This window comes from Ranitomeya imitator, chromosome 1 (assembly GCF_032444005.1).
Source record: "Ranitomeya imitator isolate aRanImi1 chromosome 1, aRanImi1.pri, whole genome shotgun sequence".
NCBI lineage: Eukaryota > Metazoa > Chordata > Amphibia > Anura > Dendrobatidae > Ranitomeya > Ranitomeya imitator.
In genome coordinates, this window is record NC_091282.1 from 1139922300 (window position 1) to 1139931414 (window position 9115).

Genomic DNA, 9115 nt, shown 5'->3' on the forward strand with positions numbered 1-9115 from the left:
TGCTATTGCTTATGCTATTGCCTGTCATGAACAGAGGAAAAGAGACAAACTACGGAGAAGGAGTCGTCGGCGTTTTTGGCTACACCCTATAGTGGAAGTCCGAGAGAGTCGTGGAGCCTACCATTGTCTGTTTGGCGAATTAAATGAGAACCAGGACAAATACTTTGAATACACCAGGATGTCAAAAGACAGCTTCCGATATCTGCTGCGTCTGGTGGAAGGAACCATTTCCAGGCAGGACACGCAGCTCCGTAAATCGATTTCCCCTGAGGAACGTCTGCTTGGCCGGCCTCGAGAGATCCGTTTCGATGTTTTCAAGACGCCGTTCGATATTGCACATTTTATCGCACAGCGCCTTGAAACCATTCTGAAATACGGTGCTCAGATGTAAAAATTCGGGCATGGGCGCCCTGTCCGAGGCCCGCTGACGCTGTCGGGAAGACCCAAAGGAAGGAGCGACAGAGGCCTCGGCCAGGGGAACATCTGATGGACCGGCTGCCGGTTCGCCAGATTGTGGTGGTGCAGACCTGCTCTCGCTGTGGGATGGCTGCGACTGTTCAGATGGCGCTTCACAAAGGACCGCTCCAGAGGGTCGGACAGTCTCGCGGGTGCTGCTGTGTGCTCTGTGAAAACATAAGGAAACCATTAGTATACTAAATATCACATTTCACATGCGTCATTAATTAACTTTACCGCCAGGTATCCATTGCCGCCATTAATATTAACCTATTTTTAATATTGACACTGCATATGCACCATAAATATTAAAAAAAAGGTATTTATTTAATTCACAATAGTCACCCATGGTTGTGGTTTGCAACGCCAGACAATTATGCTTACGTTGGAACTGCCATGACGTCACGGTCATGTGACCGAGACGTCATCACAGGTCCTGCGAGCTGATCAACCATGGGAACATAACCTGCTTTGCAGTGGAATGTATGCCGTATCTATTATATTTTACTTTTTTGTGTATAAAAAATCGGGGATACACCTGGATAGCCACTATACTACTACACTATTAAATATTGGCTGGGCATGGCCAATCTACTATCTTTCTGTGTTCTGTATACTTCAGATTTCAGTGAAATTGCTAGTACGTCAAGCTCAACATTGTAGTAATCCCAGAAGGCTCGGAGCACAGAGCCGCTGTGTCAAGTGTGAGAAGACCAGAAATGAATAAAATATTCTAGGTCAACGAGGCGTGAAAAGTAAAAACAAAATACTTTATTCACTTCAATCATAAGCAGAGGATGAAACATCTGCACAATACAATAAAAACACTATCTACGCGTTTCAGGTCTGATGTTCCCTGTCACCTGAAACGCGTAGATAGTGTCTATTGTATTGTGCTGATGTTTCATCCTCTGCTTATGATTGAAGAGGATAAAAGTATGTATTTTTTATTTTTCACGCCTCGGTGAGCTTTCCTTTTTTTCTTCATTTCTATACTTTGTACTTGCCAAAATAAATGGCTGGGCAATAAGCTACGTGGCTGGAATGTAGTATGTGAATATGCATGTTGTAAAAACTAGGTGTGTGCATAGGTACTATACTTACTCTCTGCTTTCAAGGACCGGTCGCAGGAACTGCAGTATACGGTTATACTTGTACACCGAGGTCCTTGAAGCGGCAGCACCACTACGAGTCTGTCCCTCCTTTTTCAGGCCCCTCCGGAAGCGGTCCTTCATGGAGCGCCATCTGGTCTTCAATTGTTTAACTGTGTATAAATTGAAAAAATAAAAAAGGTTTTAGATAATATATTGAAAACGATTACGCAACCGTGTGCAATCCCAATAGAAGACATCACTGACGGTTGTGTAATCCTGGCATGATGGGTCACAGCAGCATTTTGTAAATACTTACGGAAACTAGTTTTGGCCTTTGGTGAAGCGCTGTCGAAGCCATCCCACAGCAATTGTGCCACCTCTATCCACAGACGCCGCAATATGCCCTGGTCCGCGTGCCGGGGGTCACGGCTGTCCCACAACGGGCCCCGTGCTTCAATGGATGCCACCATCATGTCAATATTGAGTGGTTCATCCAGGGCCCGTTGTGAAACCTAGAAAAAATGGGAAATATTAATGTTTGAAAAGATAAAAACAATGGTCCCTACCTCCTCCACCGCCACCTACTACACACAACACCACAACCTCCCACCACCCCCCATAACCGCAAAAACAAAAAAATTAAAAAAAAAAAAAAGAAAAGGTTTGAAATAAATACTTACTCTCCGTCCTGCAGCCACAGCTTGGCCCCGTGGTCCCTGCTGCTGCTCCCTCTCTTCCTCCTGGTTCTCCTCCTCACTTGAAGAAGCCTGCAAAATAGTTGACCAAAAAGTTGAGTGACCCATCTACAAATGACAGCGAATATAGTAAGCAATAGTAGATCATGTACTCACCGGACTCCTCAGCGGTGGGGTGTGACTCGAGTCGCTGCCGCTGGCCATGACTAATGCAATTCTGAAATAAAGAACAAAATAACATTGATACTATGCTCCTATGCACAATCCAGCAATAAATAAAAATAAAAAAAATCATTTAAACCACAAAGAACATTGCACTCCAACTGAACTAACGCTGAGCAAACAACACTGCCACATTGATTAAATTAAAGAAACAATGGCAGAGACAACCCAATGCCAGAGTACAAAAGCCTAAAGATAAGAAAACTAATCTACAACAGACCCTATGTAGTAATCCCAAAAGAGTGTTTTTTTTTTTGTTTTTTTTAAAGTACAGTATGCATGGAGCAACCCAAAAAACACAATAGTTTTTTGAAAGTAAAAAATTAACAACCCCCAAAAATTTAGGGCAGAAACATTAATAACACACCATACTTTACAATAAAACCGACAGGGACGGAGACAATAAAAGGGCCATACAACGCCATACAGCACAACCAGAAACATACAACAATGTCTTTACACAACCACAGTGCTGAACATAATACACAACTTGCAATATAAATTATTACATTTAATAACAGGGCGCAGAATCATTCTATACCATAATTTACAATAAAACCAACAGGGACGGAGACAATAAAAGGGCCATACAACGCCATACAGCACAACCAGAAACATACAACAATGTCTTTACACAACCACAGTGCTGAACATAATACACAACTTGCAATAAAAAATTAATAAATGTAATAAAAGGGCGCAGAATCATTCTATACTACCATACTTTACAATAAAATCGACAGGGCCGGAGACTATTAAACGCCATCATATAACGCAAGAATAAAACATCACAACTGAATACAAAAAACACCACCAAACCAAAAAATGGAAACGAAAAATCTATCCTGTAACAATAATCAAGGCCGCAGACAATGAAACGCCATCCTATACAACGCCATACATCACAACCAGACTAAAAATACCACAATATCTTTAACCACAGTGCAGAATATAATACACAACTTGCAAAAATAATTTTAAAAAACATGGAGAAAATGCACAGAATCATTCTATACTTACATCTCTGGACAGCGGATGAAAAGACAGTCTGGTCTGATGTAGTCTGATGTGTAGCCTGCAGCAGAAGTGACAAACAATCCAACATTTTCTTTATATATGGGGGATGTTTTTCTCACTGTTTGCACTGTCTAGACACTGTCTAGACACTTTTTTGTTTCATTTTATCTAACGACGCATGCGTCGCACAACGCACGCACGACGCACACCCGCGACGCAAGTGCGTTGTCAATAGGTTTCAATGGGAAATTGAACGCACTGACGACGCACGAGCGACGCAAGTGCGACGCGTGCGTTTTTTGGACGCTAGAAAAATGCAACAAGGTAGCGTCTCCGACGCCACCCAGGTGCGGTGAAACGACGCATGCGTCGTGCGTTTTACCGAAAACGCACGACAACGCAACGCATGCGTCCCCAATGATAAAGATAGGGGCGCATGACGCATGCGTTGTCGTGCGTCGGCGACGCTGCGTCGCATGACGCTAATGTGAACGTAGCCTAAATCAATTGCGGATCTGCAGTATTTCTGCACCCCCAAAATTGCTACGGATTCGCAGAGAATCCGCAACGTGTGCACATAGCCTAAAGATGTCATAAAGTTCGTGAGTAAAAAGCCAACTATTTAAGGAGGGGAAGTTAAGCCTATTTGAGGATGAGGCATCAAGTATATTATCAGGGACCAAATTAAAGTCTCCTAAAAGTAAAAGAATGCCTTTTTCAAGTGGTTCAATTTTTTCAGCAACTTATCTAAAAATTTAATTTGACCCTTATTAGGAGCATAAATATTTACAATTGTGTAAAATTTGGGAATTTAACTTGCAAACAAGGACATGAAAATGACCATTCATATCAACCAATTCCTCCAATAGTTCAAACAACAAGGAGTCTCTGATCAGGGTCATAACGCCTGACCCTTTAGAGGTACCCGAGGCTTCAAAAACATGTGGGTAATTTTTTAGGGAAGAAATGAGGAATCCAGCTCAACGAGGTAGTGAAAAAAAACTTCTTTCTTTATTCACTTGGAAATATATTCAGTGGAGGATAAAAACATCAGCAATACAAAGGATAAAAAGCGATATCAACGCGTTTCTGGTGTCAAAGCACCCTTAATCATGATATCATGATTAAGGGTGCTTTGTCACCAGAAACGCGTTGATATCGCTTTTTATCCTTTGTATTGCTGATGTTTTTATCCTCCACTGAATATATTTCCAAGTGAATAAAGAAAGAAGTTTTTTTTCACTACCTCGTTGAGCTGGATTCCTCATTTCTTCTTTGATTGTCTACGCCCTGACACAGCGGCTCCGTGCTCCGAGTCTCCAAGGATGTCGATCATGGTGAGCTGGACTTTGTTCGATGTAATTTTTTAGGGCAAATGCAGGATGATTATATATCTTAAATGTAGTCTCTTGCAGGCACACCACATCCACAATAGATTTATTAATTTCCCTCTGAAAGGAAAAACGTCTATTCGGACTATTAAGACCCCTCACATTATAGGTAACCAAAGTAAGCACCATGAGAGAAAAAAGAAAGAAAAAATTGGTGTTAGTAGGCAATCACCGGCTGGAAAGTAACAAGAAAAAGAAATCACTATCAAGATTAAATAGACAAAGGAAAGTACAAACTTTAAACTTTACAGTACTAAAGCACTAGAGGGAAACCAAAACAATGGCTCTCCTTCTTGAACCGGTGGCAAAAGTCTGTGCAGCGCAAGGCCAAGGTTACCCTCATTAGTACCAATAACAAATATATAAGATTAAACAAATGAATAGTAGAAGCACAATATCATACAATATCAGGTACGCAAATCAAAAAATGACAAATTGAGCTCAAGTGACATGGCCTGAACCTGTGGAAGTAGATGCAGGAACGGAAGAAATAACACCATGGGATTTCAAAAATAGGAGACCCGCCTCAGGTGTAAGAAAAACTGCATTTTTCCCCCTATAATTAAAGATGAGCCTCAGAGGAAAACCCCACTTGTAAGGAAGGCCTTTCTCTCTCAACATGGAGGTGAGTGATCTAAAGCAGGGGTCCCCAACTCCAGTCCTCAAGGCCCACCAACAGGTCATGTTTTCAGGATTTCCTTTGCATTGCACAGGTGATGCAATTATTACCTGGGCAAGACTAAGGAAATCCTGAAAACATGACATGTTGGTGGGCCGTGAGGACTGGAGTTGGGGACCCCTGATCTAAAGTGCCTCCGACCCTCGATAGTCGCTTTGGACAGGACAGCAAACAACTTAAAGGGAACCTGTCACCCCGTTTTTTCAGATTGAGATAAAAATACTGTTAAATAGGGCCTGCGCTGTGCGTTACAATAGTGTATGTAGTGTACCCTGATTCCCCACCTATGCTGCGAAATACATTACCAAAGTCGCCGTTTTCGCCTGTCAATCAGGCTGGTCAGGTCAGGTGGGTGTGGTGACATCGCTCTTTTCTTTCCCAGCTTTCCGTTGGTGGCGTAGTGGTGTGCGCATGTCCAAGTTCCGAATCCACTGCGCGCACGTGAAGAAACAGCGCGCGATCTGCGCTATTACCCCTGTCATCGGTGGGGCGGCCATCTTCCTGGGGCCGCGCGTGCGCAGATGGAGTGCTCTGCTGCACGGGGCTTCAGGAAAATGGCCGCGGGATGCCGCGCGTGCGCAGATGGAGATCGCGGCGGCCATTTTCCTGAAGCCGAGATGCAAACTCGGCTTAATGGGCGAGATATCTTCAGATATACCTCTAATTTCAATGTTGCTACTACGGGATCTGTCCTCTAGATCTGCCAACTTAAACTTCAACTGACTAATCTCTGACTTAGAGTCAGACTGTTCCTTTAGGGACAGTGCATGTGTCTTTTCCAATTCTCCCAGTCTAACTTCATGGTTATCCAACCGAGAAGTGAAAAACTTGAGAGTCTCCTGAAATATTTTTGTATGGCTGTCCATATCAAGATGCAATCTGGCGCTAAGTTTATCAACCAGAGTATTCATACACGCCTCAAGCGACGTTGCATCATGAAAGGTACAAGACAGGGAAGACACAGATGGTTCCTCGGTCCTTGGCTTGGACTTTTTGGACTAGGATTGGGAGAGTAATTAGTAGAGTCCTCTTCCAAAGAATTGCTAATGGAAGACCCCATTCCCCCCCCAACTCGAGAAACCCTTCCTCTTTGAAGAGGAAGAGAGGTCCATGGTCTCACTAGGAATGAGTGAAGAGGGAAGTTCCACACCGAGCTCTGCTAAGCAAGCTTTAGGCGTGGACGCGGAATGAGAGAGGGCCTTCACAGAGGACTGTGAGAGCTCTCTCTCAATAGAACCACGATTAGCCTATGGGTCCTTATTTTGTTTTTGAGCTCTAGAAGAACTGGAAGATTTAGCCATAGGCAATTTAGAGGTGAGATGACTCATGGTGTCCAGCGGTATTATAAAAAAGTGATTGAATGTAAGTCAAGGTCCCACCACAATGTGCTCAAGTGAGTACCAATTGACTAGGCAATTACAGCCCCACCCCCAAAAGGAGGACCGAGAGAGCAAGTGCTAACCAAATATGTAAATAGGTAGATATATAAATATAAAATACAAATTTGTTATAAGCTTTATATAATTATTATTAATTATTTATGTGTATTAATTTGATCTGTATTATATTTAATATATTCAGTTATTCTATTATTTTTATATATATTTTATAATTATTATATTAATCACAACCAACTCCCACTTTATTAAAAGTAACTACTAAAAAGAAATGTACCAAAAAGACCTGTTCAGGCAATAAAAATACCCACCCCTTCCCCACCCTAAATGAAACCAAGCAAGCAATCAGTCAATATTATGCAAAGACAGAGCAGCTGTAATCTTCTGCAGCCTCCAGTAGATGGAAACAACGGTCCTTGACAGGATCTTCCCAGGCGGTGTGTCCAATGAAAACAGAAGCAAAATATATCCCAGACCAACCGGTTCACAAGGGGCAACCCCAAGAAAGTCTTCTGAAGTGGTTCCGAAGCAATTTGAGCACTTACTAGAATATCGCAAGCAACGATGACATTACTGAAGGGGAGGAAGATGGTACCTGGAGCGGTCGGTGGTAGAAGCTTCACCCCGATGTGCTAGATGCAAATACAGTTAAAAAGGGGCAAAACCCCCCGGTAGGGTAGGGGCACACCCAAGGAAGGTGCAGGGAGCTGTTCCATTGTGGTTTGTGACACCGCCCAATTAGCGGTAACGTCACTGAGATGAAGGAAGATGGCGCCTGGAGCGGACCCTGACAGAATCCTCACCCCCGATGTGCCAGGTCCAAACGTAGTCAAAAGGGGACGAAAAAACCCCGGTTGGGTAGGAAGGAAGGAAGGTCCAGGGAGGAGTTTCTTGGTAGTCTGTCACACCGCCCAATTAGCGGTGACGTCACTGAGGGAAATAAATGCCACCAGCGCTTATGACAGGCCGTGACAGGGCCCTCAAAGATGATGTGCCTGGTACAAATTTGATTAAAAAAAAGAGTAAAACCCCCCAGATGGCCAGAGGCAACCCAAAAAACAAACAAAAATCCTCCAGTGGTGTTATTAATAGAAATTAACACAATGTCTTCAGTAGAGCAATAGAGGCTACTGAGGTAATCATAGCGACCTCACAGACACCAGATAAAACAGGTAAAACAGAAAAAAAGCACTAAAAGCAAGAAGTATTTTAAAAATGTCATAAATCCACACAAATGTATTTAAAAAATAAAAAAAACACAATGTTTAAAAAGAAAAATTGTAGTCCTGTAGTTTATTTTACCTCAGAAAATTAGTCACTCACAGGGACAAGCCGTTTGAGGACGCCATTTTAAGTCTGTCATCTTCAAAACAGGATAAACAATCCTAGGATTATCCGATTAAGGCGAATAATGTCTCTAAATGTGCACAATAAATTTCTGAATAAAAGTAAATATGAATGGAAGCAAAAATTTTCAAAAAAGTCGCATTATATGTTGCGTTAGAGGGTTACCTCAGGAGCTCACACGTTTTGCGACCTACATCACCTGCGCCTAAGCCGCGCCCCCCGATGAAAAAAAGCACTAAAAACGCGTCAAAACCACCACAAAAAACGCACCTTAACTTGCATTTTTGGCGCAGCTTCTTTGCTGCAGAAAAAAAAACACAGCAAAAATGCCCTGTGTGAACTTAACCTAACAGAGAGCTGCTACAAGTAGTACAAAACGCAGCCCTAAGCCACTTAAGGGGAACCTTTCATGTCATTTTTAGCAACTAAACTGTCCACAATGTGTTGTTAGTAGTGTTGAGCATTCCGATACCGCAAATATCGGGTATCGGCCGATATTTGCGGTATCGGAATTCCGATACCGAATTCCGATACTTCCCGCGTATCGGATGCCGGAATCGGAAGTTCCCAGAATTCAAACTGAACGCAGCAGCCAATGAGGAATGATTGGAAGTGTGGGCACATCCTGTTTAGCATGGTGGGCATGTAAGTACTGGCAAGGCTGTGATTGGCTGCTGAAATGATGTCACTCTGCACTATAAAAAACGCTGCCGCCATTTTGCGCTCACTCTGCTGTGATTTCAGTTAGGGACAGGACGCTGTGTTCTAACTGAGGGCCAGTTGAGATAGCTAATTGCTTTATTTTCCTTTCCAAAGG